Source organism: Psammomys obesus, unplaced genomic scaffold (assembly GCF_907164565.1).
Source record: "Psammomys obesus unplaced genomic scaffold, mPsaObe1.curated_primary_1811, whole genome shotgun sequence".
In the NCBI taxonomy this organism is placed as follows: Eukaryota; Metazoa; Chordata; class Mammalia; order Rodentia; family Muridae; genus Psammomys; species Psammomys obesus.
Genome location: NW_026590809.1, coordinates 3,711,411 through 3,722,210, shown reverse-complemented (window position 1 = coordinate 3,722,210; position 10,800 = coordinate 3,711,411).

Below are 10,800 nucleotides of genomic sequence, written 5' to 3'. Positions count from 1 at the left end.
ACACACACACACACACACACACACACACACACACACACACACACACATCCTAGTGGCTCAGACACATGAAAAATGGAGGATTGGCCCAGGGTCTGAGCTTCCTGTCGGTATACTAAAACTAACATGCAGCCTACTTCTCATTAGCTTTATGGGCCTATGAAGAAAAATGGACTAAAATAATGTCAGGATATCTACATAAATTGTGAGCTGATGGGAAAGCCTCCCCTACAGGATTCTGCTTGTCAGCCTCATCTCATCACTTGCATGGGGCTCTCTGCAGTTTCTCAGTGGGTAAAAAAGGTATGCCAGGGATGCAGCTCTGGCCTGGACAGACACTAGGCCGATTACGACAGATTAATGATGAAAAATGGTCTTGACAGGCCAGAGCAATGAGCTGAATCTTACAAGATGAAATTAAACAAGGACAAATGTTAAATGCTTTTCTTAGGTCAGGGGAAAAAAAAGACACAAACTCAAAATGGAGGAGATGGCTTCACCAGCAAGAAAGAAGGAAAGAGAAAGGGGGAGAGAGACTTTGGTTTTAAGCTATGAGATAACAAAACAAATAAAAGGTTTTAATGTAATCTTGTCTTCTGGGCAAGAGTTACTCATTCAGGAGTCAACCTTGGAAGTGAGATTCTGAGAACCCTACTTGATTCCTAAGGCAAGTGGGGAACATGCCAGCACTAGAAAACAAAGGGTTATCAATAAGCTCCTCTGCCTAGCGCAGCTACTTTCATTGCTTACAAAGTAATTTCTCATGTTGCACTCTGTAAACACAACAAATGAGCACACAGAACCTACAGTGCATTCTGAAGAGCAGGGACAGGTAGCTTATTGAGCCCACAGTGTGCATTTTAGAACAGTATCTGAGAAGTTTTCATCCTGAAGGAAGAATGTTTGTGACATTGTCTTCCAAGAAATGAAGGGCTGACAGGAGGAACATTATCTTGCTCATGGTAAACCTGGAGATCATGAAAAATAGCATTTGAAGAATCTTTAGAGCTTTTAAATGTTCCTTCCCCTCCCCCCCAAAAAAAATTAAGTACCCTGGATTCAATCCCTAGCATCACAAAATAAGTCAACTTTCATATTCGTATTTATAATTTAAAATTCTGTATGTGTGTGTGTATGTATGTGTGGATGCTGCAAAGGTCAGAGGTGACAGATTCCCCAAGCGCTGTACTTACAGGTGGTCATGAGCCACCTGATGTTTGTGCTGGGAACCAAACTGAGGCCTTTTCAAACACAGGCCATCTATAAGAATAGTCCATGCTCTCAACCACTGAGCATCTCTCTAGCCCCATAGGTAAATAAATCTAAGAAAATAAAACTGGTTTTACGATAGTAATATTTGGAAAACATTACTGTTTTATTAGTGGTGATATTTCCATTTTCAAAAACAGCCTTTAAGCCGGGGGCAGTGGTGCACACCTGGAATTCCAGCAGAAGCAGGCAGGTCACTTTGAATTCGAGGCCAGCCTGGTCTATAAAGTGATCCAGGACAGCCAAGGCTACACAGAGAAACACTGTCTTGAGATAACAACAAACAAACAAACAAACAAACAAACAAAAACCTGTTGTTGGAATAATGTTCGTGTGCAATGAACAATTCACCCTTGTTCATTCAAATGTTGATTTCTCTCCCCCACTCTCTGGTTTCAACTCGGACATTGCATTTTGATGTTTATTCTAAGCATCACCTTCTAAACATGCCACCATTTGTTCTCTGTATTGTCAATAAAACAGCCAGCCAGTGCTGTGCAAAGGAAAGACTAAGGTGGCACTAATCCTGGTCTGGAGGGGAGGAGAAGGAAGGGAGTGAGGGAAATCAGAAACGAGGGGTCAGCAGGAGAGGACTTGGAACCACGAGGAGAGATGAACCCAACCTAAGATATGACTAAAAAGCAAGTCTAATGTGTAAAATCTCAATGGTAGGAAACTATGCGGGCTTGGAGGTTTAGGATGGAGTAACTATTGCCCAGCATTGTGATCTAAGTTAATTAAATAAATGTCAGTCTCTGTGTGGTGATTTGGGTGTACAGCTGGTTTAGGAATAACAGCTGTTTAACTGAAAGATAAATCAAGAGTAAATATTAATAACCCCCAACCAACCACCTTTAGATGACAGTGGATACTAGAGCGATGTGCTCTTAAATAGGGCTGGGATTTGGTTCCTATCACCTTCATGCACAAGCACACACACACACACACACACACACGCGCGCTCAGTGCGCATACACATGCACATGAAGGCGTGTACCAGCGCACACAGAAAAGCTGCTCCAGCTCTATAGTATCTGATATATTCCGGCCTCCACAGGAACCAGCAACGCACATGGCACATACACATGCATGCAGACTAACACTCATACACACAAAGTAAAAATAAATATACATTTTTCAGAAGGACACAGTTGCTTTGAGCAAAGATCATACACCCAGGATGTGGCAAGGCTGAAGCATGGCCAATGTGTTCTTGCTACAATAAGAAAAATGTAAGTTTAACATTAAAAACTAAGTTCCCTGGAAGCTGGGATTGAACAGAGATAAAACAGTGTCCCTAGTGCCTATTAAGTAAGCAACTGAGAAAGTATTTAAGCAGTGGCTTTCAAGTTTTTCAGCTACCACCTGAAATAAGATGGAGACAAAAGCTTAACATGAAAATACTAAAAATTACTCCATTTGACACATTTCTATTCAATCTTTTTACAACACTTTGCCCACTAAGTTGATTTTATTTCCCATACCATCACAGGACAACATGCACAGACTAGAAAACAACACTGCAAGATGGCTTGGGTGACCCAGCCAAGAACTCCTTCCAAGAGCAGCTGGGTCTCCCAAGCCAGCAACGTGGCTTCATAAAACAACCTCCAGACTCTGAAATCTTTTGTCCCCAGATTACTGCTTTTGCTCTTATTCTGGTTTCTCTTTTAAAAAGATTTGTTTTTTAGTTGGGCATGTGTCTTACACTGTAATCCCAGCACTCAGGGAAGCAGAGGGAGTTCGAGGCCAGCCTGGTCTACAAACCCAGTCCAGGACAGACAAGGCTACACAGAGAAACCCCATCTTGAAAAACCAAACTGAACCAAAAACAAAAAACCCAGCTTTGTAGACCAGGCTGGCCTCAGACTCACAGCAATCCTCCTGCCCTAGTGCTTGGATTAAAGGCATGAGCCACCATGCCAGGTTAGATTTGCTTGTTTTTAATTTTGTGTATCTGTGTGTGGGTATGTGAATGTGAATGTTGGGGCCTGCAGGGGTCCAAAGCAGGAGTCAGATTCCCTGGAGCTAGGGTTACATGCAGTTGTGAACTGTCCAATGTGAGTGCTGGGAGCAGAACCCAGGTCCTGTGGGTTCTCTGTCAAGTGAGGAACCCTTTACTCCTTTCCCTGATGAAGACAGTGAACTATGGGACAGCTGTGAGAGGCAGCAGCACCCTTTTAGCACAGCTGTCACACAGCTGGTTATGTATTCTGCCTTTTCTCTTAAGCACTTGCTAATCTTCTGATCACACCAACTCCTCCACTGTTTTTCTGCACTGAGCCGAGACACTGTTCAGTGTCTTGTTAGGATTGAGACCATGGCGATGACATGGGTCGGTTGGCTCTGGGGACTAAGAGATACACTCCATACCAGAGAGTTACCTGCTTGAGACAATTACCAGGACTGTGGTGACCGGCTGACAATGACGCTAGAGTAGGCTACATCCTTCTAGTTCAGTGCTGTAGACACTTAGTGAAAATATTCTGTGGTCATGACCTGTCTAAAACCAGTGTTAGCCAGGCCTAGTGGCACACACCTTTAACCCAGCACTAAAGAGGCAGAGCCAGGTGGATCTCTGTGTGCTCAAGATCAGCCTGGTTCATATGGTGAGTTCGAGGCCAGCCAGGGCTACACAGACATGCTTCAAACAAAACACACCCAAACCCATACTGCCACCTTATAAAACAAAAACATGACCATCAAGCCTTGTCCCCAAACCCCACGCTAATGCCTATTTCAAGGTGTTAATCTCAAGTTTGTGACTGGCCTATTGCTTCCTTTCCTTTCTCTAAATACATAGGTTGCCCACATCTCATTTTCCTCACTCATCCACAGGCTCCAGATTCTGTGCCAGCTGTAGGTTGTTCTGTGCATTAAAGGCATCAGTGCCACCAGATGGGATTAACCTGGCGAAGTCTGCAGCTAGGTGGATTGTTGCTTACCTAGGAATGTTCTGAGGAGATAAAATACGACCCTAGCTGCCAGCCTTTACACCATGTGCTACCGAGCCAATCTCATTCATAAATGTGCCTGTCTCTGTCGTTCCGGTTCTGAAAAGCCTCAGCATGAGTTGGGGTTGGCCTCCTTGATTTATTCAGGTGGCTGTTTCTGAAGGCAGAATGCTAAGTGTGTGTGAACTTCCACCCTGTTTCTTAACAGCTGAGATGGTAAGGAGCAGGTGCTTCCTAGACAGGGCTTCTCTGTGCACCCCTGGCTGTACTGGACTCGATTTGTAGACCAGGCTGGCCCTGAACTCACGGAGATCCACCTGCCTCTGCCAACTAATGCTGGGTTTAGAGGCATGTCCCACCACACCTGACTGTATCGCCTCACTCTGAGGACGTTAAGAGGCGTTTTGGGTTCCTGTGCAAATTAACCAAATTGAATGTTATCACAGCAAAACATCTCTCCAAAGGTTTTCCTTCTCTTTACTGGTGTGTATAGGATGAAACTTCACAAAAGTTCCTGAAACATTTGATGTTGAGCTTTCTGATAACTGTGTCTGTAACAGCTGTGGTATACACCTGGCTACACATCCACTTTATTCTGATCAGCATGCCAAGATGACGGCTACTCTCTCTCCACAATTCCTGTCACCTGCTCACATAGTGCTTCTCTCATCATTGTGATAAAATTCCACCAAGTGTTGACATGAGCCACGTGGACATTTTGTACACTCACTGATGAGGGTGCTCTCCCTGCTGAGTCACACAGGGGCCATCCTTGGTGCTTCTAATATCCCAGCAGCGCCCTCATCTCCAGATGTTAACTCTCACATGCTTCATGGGAAACATTCCATTCAAATTCCTGAGAGCAGCCAGGTCTCCCACCTGGTCCCCACTGGGTAACACTCTACAGTATGTAAAAGGCCTACATGTCCTCACCCTCACAGGAAGCTGGAGAACAGCTACCTTAATAAAAAATAATACAAAAGCAGAAGGCCTAGGGGTATAGCTTGACAGCAGGGCTTAATCCCTAGCACTGAAGTAACAAATGGAAATGAGATTCACATCAGGGGCAATCTGGGGAAAGCTGTGTGGCTGGTTCAGGACGGGTGTGTGGGAGAGCATCTGGGTTTCCCTGAAGAAATGGCTGCCAGGCCACAGAAGAGACCCTACTCACGTCTGTGCTGGTTTTTAACGTATCCAGGCTTCCGTCTTGATCATCTCAGCTGGGCTCCTACTGGTGTAACCTAATTCCGCTTCTCTGAAGAGAGAGAGCGCGTTTGCTTAGGAAAGCACAGCTTAACTGAGGAACAGTCTCCTGACCCTTTACCTGGTGTGTGCTGGTGTGCGTGAGCACATGTATTGTATGTTCCTGAGATCAAACGAAGCAACTCATGCATACAGAGTATGCGCCCAGACAACTGAGCTACCCCTGCAGCCCTTAGTATTTCTTAAAATACATGTTCCCTCTCTCCTTACTTGGAGGCTATTTACACCACTGGATGTTGTGGAATTGCCTCAGTTTACAAAGTGATCAGTTTCAGTGAAACTTTTAAATGTTTCTTAAGTGTGCTACATTTTAAAAAGGAGACCAAAAGAGAAACTGTAACTAAAACACAAAGTAAGATGTGCTTGTCCTGAAACACACAGCATGGCCTGGTTAAAGATGACTGTAGGACTGGAAACATATGTGGTCACCGGTGTAGAGCACTCACTTGCTATAAGCATTATGGCAAGGAGTGGGGAAACTGGGTAAAGGGTCACATGACAGGACGTATGAGACAGCTTTCCGACACAATGGTAAAGCACTCGAGGAAATCAATTTAGCAAGAGGACTGTCCTCAGCCTCTCCGGCCCATGACCAGTGCCCTGTTGCTTTGGGCTTGTGAGGCGGAACAGCTTAGCAAGGAACACAAGAGAAAGCAACACTACTCACCTTGTGGTGGCCAAGAAGCAAAGAAAAACAGGAGGAAGGGAAGGACTTGTAATATACCCTTCAAAATCATGTCCTAATGACTTCAGCCCTATGCCCTAAAAATGTCCCAGCACCTTCCAAGAACAAGCTGGTGACCACACCTTTCTCTCAAAGCCTTTGGTGGACATTTATGAGTGAAAGAATCTGTTTTATAGGACAACAAATAAGTTGGGCTAGGGAGGCAAAGGACAGATTCACAGCCTGCCTCCAATCTGTACTCCCAGGCTTGGTGATGCACAGCCTCTGGTTTGGAGACACAGCTAAGGTGCAGACTGCTGAGTAATAATTAGAACTAGGGAGACTCTAGACAGGAAAAAAAAAATGTAAGAGATGGGCATTTCAAAACTACCAGTCCCTGCACACGGTGCCTGTGTAGACACCACGGGGGTGGTTTTCTACTCTAGCCTGGGGCATAAAGGACTACTGGGCACCCGTTGTTCTGCCCTGCCACGCACAGCACTGCAATAACAAATCGCCGCAGCCTCACTGAATGCGGAAGACAGCAGCCTATGTGGACATCGTGGGACTATGTTCACGAATACAAGGAAAGAACTTGATCTACTGATAGACAGGATGGCCAGTCTTCAAATGTGGGACCAAACAGTGTGTTTTCTGGCTGCAGCAACTCTGTAGATGATTCTGGCAACTTAATCTCTTTGTCTCAAGTTTCTTCATCTGAAAAAAAGGCCTTTTTTTTAGTGGCCACGAAGGGAAAATGCAGGATTAGTTCTGACGGCCCCTCTACTGTGTTCCTGAGATGCTGGGAAAGCCACCTCAGAACTGTCTGCACCTATGCTAGAGTGCCAGAGGAATGGTAAATGGGTCTAAAACAGACCCCACCAAAGATCAAGTGGTCAGAAGGAACCAATGAGTCTGCACATTCGTTCTTGGGGTAAAGATTCCTGCAAGGGGTTTTGCATACACTAAGAAGCCATAGAAACCTAAATCATCCTGTTGTGATGTTACAACCTGCACCTTTGAAACACATTGACCATGAAGCTTGCTCATGCAGACTAAAAGCTCCACTGTCATCCACCTACAGAAGATACACTAGCCTTGCTGTTCTCACTTTCTGCTTCCATGGAAACCTAGAAATACAGTAGTTGGGAATTCTGCAAGACAACCTGGCATAGAACAATCCACCTAGACCCAGCTTCGGAAGTTATGAAAGAGCTGCCACTATTTGTCTTTGATCTTATTAAGTGAATAAGACATTGGGGACACAGGACTTGGGAACTCAGTCTTAAAGAAAGGATTTCCTTTTTAGTGCAATAAAAATCTCACTGGACTCTGCTTCTATATGCTTCATGGAGGACTGTTAAGGACATCCATAATGCAAAGGATACAGTTAACACATGGCTGATTTTGTGATGAATGGGTTAGGCTACAGTACCCAAATATGTGGTTAAACACTACTGTATTTGCATGGGAATTTTCTGAATGAGATTAACACCTTAGGAAAAAGACTGAGCCAAACAGCATACCCCTCATCTTGCCACTGGGCCTCACCCAGCGTTTTAATACAAAGACTGACCCTCTTAGAGGAGGAGGGGTATCTAACAGAAAAACTTCGGGCGCAAACTACAACTATTCTGTAGCAGGCCTACCCTGCAAAGCGCTGGAATTGGCAGTTCCTTCACATAGCCCCTCTGCATACACATCACCAGTTCTGTTTCCATGGAGAAGCATGATTAATACACACATACGTGGGGGTTTGCCAGCACTTCTGGTTTTCTAAGTACATGAAAGAATGACACTGTCCTGGAAAAACTTAAAACTATGGCCATGTAACTTGCTTGGTAATTGAGTGGCATCAAGTCTAAGCAAAATCACAAGAGCTAGGGAATGATTCTTTATACTCTGCCCATGAACACAAGGAGTAGAGCTTTACCTATTGGCCCCTGTGAAGTAAAAGAATGGCTCGTTTCAAACTTTTAGGATTTGGAGATTGTCTATGATACACCAATTGGGCAAAAGCTGTCCTGTCCTGCCATGTACTCAACAGCACACATAACAAATTTGTAGCTTTTCCTTTATTGTTATAATTTCAATGGGGCTTCTGATAGTAACACTGAATAATGATTTGGACTAACGTTAACAGTTTGTGGTAATAAACTTGTTTCTCTGAAATTATAGGCTTTCACAAACTGAATTCTCCTTTAACCCAGTTTTAAGTATAGTTTGCCAAAAACACTATTATTTTCATTAAAAGGCTTTGAATAAATGAATCCATGTGGACTTGACTATTTACTTGGTAAAGGAGGCCTTGAGAATTACTCTATTTCAATTGTTCAAATGTTGTATGCTTTCATAAAGTTCTAGAATATGTTTACACTTCTGTCTGCTGTACAGCCCTCAAACCACTAACAAGAAAATAAAACCCAATATTGTAAATGATGATATTCAAACTGGGAAGGGGTATGGCAACTTAGTTAAATCAGAAAATCTGGTTTTTGCTAGATAGATAAAAATGCATAAAAACAGAAAGAGAAAACAAACAGAAATAATCAGATCTCCAAGTTCTCCAATCCCAAGTTTATCTGAAACGGAAAGGTATGAACATAGTTGAGATGATCAAATCCATGCATGAACTGTTTTCAAGACTCTGGCCCACCTAAGAAGGCAGCAGCACAGCATATTTCTCCCATAAACAGCCACATTTTCCACTGAACCACCGTCGTCTACGGGGTGGGGGGCTCAATGGCTCCTCTACTCCACACAAGGGCAGACAGAGCCGGTCCACAGCTGCCATTTGATAGGGGCTCATTGCCAACCTCCTTTCTTTAAATCCCCTCCCCTGGACACCTGCCCTAACTTTACAGAGAGGGACACAGCAAGCATCACTTGGGACTATCTCCTGTCCTAGCACCCAAGGAATGCACACTGTCCACCCTGCCCCTTAGGCAAGTGGACTTCAGTAGAGAGTCACAGCTGGTTGGTCAATAGAAACGCTCATGGCTGTTCTGCCACAGAAGGGAGAAAAGGTAACACTGGGATTCAAACCAGAGCACAGCTATCTTGTATTCTTAGAAGCTGGCTCATTGGTGGTCAAGAGCCCCTTGTTAGAACAGGGTGGATGTGGCCGAGCAGAGCCTCTAGAAGATCAGGGGAGGGAACACCTGCAGTTTGTCTTTTCACCATGACTTGTTTTTTGTGCAAGAAAAACACACAACACAAGAACTACTGTAGACTGGCCACAGCATGGCTGAGATCTTTACACAAGAGCAAGCCAATACTCTGGAGCATCATTTTCTCTCAAAACAAAAGTCAGGACAAAGCTGAGCATGTGTACCACCCTGCAGTGAAGGATCCTTGGCTTGGAATGCCATCACCCAAGAGCCACTGTGTATATCAAACACAATTTTCCCATACAAGTTGTTCCTAAGGAAGTCAACCATACCCTCCAGGGTGAAAGGCCTCACACACAAGTTGCTGCTGCTGTTTCCAGACCTTAAGGAAATCCCCAAAGCATTTGTTACTGCTCGTCACATAATTAGAAACTCCTAACAAGCACTACATATTGCCTCCAACTTGAAGCTCAAGATGGGAACCATCTCTGAATGCTGAGGGGAGAACATGAAATCAGACCACATGCCCACCATCTGTACTTGTACTTGTCAACAGCTCTGTTTTGGGATAAACACTTTTGAAGTAAGAATCCATTCAGCCTGGAAGATCAGCCAAGGAATAGCTCACAGACCAAAACAAAATGTGAAGCTAGGTAATCTAGAAACCAAGCACAAGTTTTGTTTCCCGCTAAACATTCTGTTTTGTCACAGCCCAAGAGAAGGATGGTGGCAACTATAGTTTGGGGGCATAGGGACAAGGAAAATGTATTTATTAAAGTGAAAAAAATTTCACCCTAGAACAATTGTCTTTGCTACAATCCAACTGAAAACCATTCGTGGACCTCGAGGAAAGCACAGTTAAGAAAAAGCAATTTTAGCATTTACAGTTTGTTTCAGAATTCTATCACATGAAGGAATGCACAGGGGACAACATGTGCTGGTCCCCATGCAGAATATGATTCTTTAGTACCATAAAACAGGAGCAGTTCCCAAAGTCCATCTTGATTAAAAGCGGCTCGTGGAGGAAAACACCTCTACAGTGCAGCTATTAAGCCAGAAACGGCAAGAGGGAAATGAAGACTTACATGCCGAAGGAGAGGTCAGGGAAGAAGTGAGCAAAGCCAGGTGGGATGCTACGGACTGGTGGGAGATAACGGAATTGCTTTCAGGAGCAGCTGACTGAGTGAATGAAGGCACATAGTAACCTGGCAGCCTCACACTCTACAAAACAAATGAGAACATGTGTGCTCCACTCTGAGACATCCATTTTCTCCTTAAGAGAAGCCATTTATAAAAGAGCAAATTGGTGATTTGTACTTACACACTGGTCCCTTTTCAAGCCCCTGTCAGGAAGTGATGAATTACTGAAGCTTAGGATAAAGTGTTTTATTTTCAGTGTGCACACCATCAAACCTTACACAACATTTCTCTTCTTTCCTGAGTTATTAATGAACTGTTTCTGATTACTGCTTAAATGAGACAAATGTCATTTATATACACACACACACACACACACACACACACACACACACACACACACACA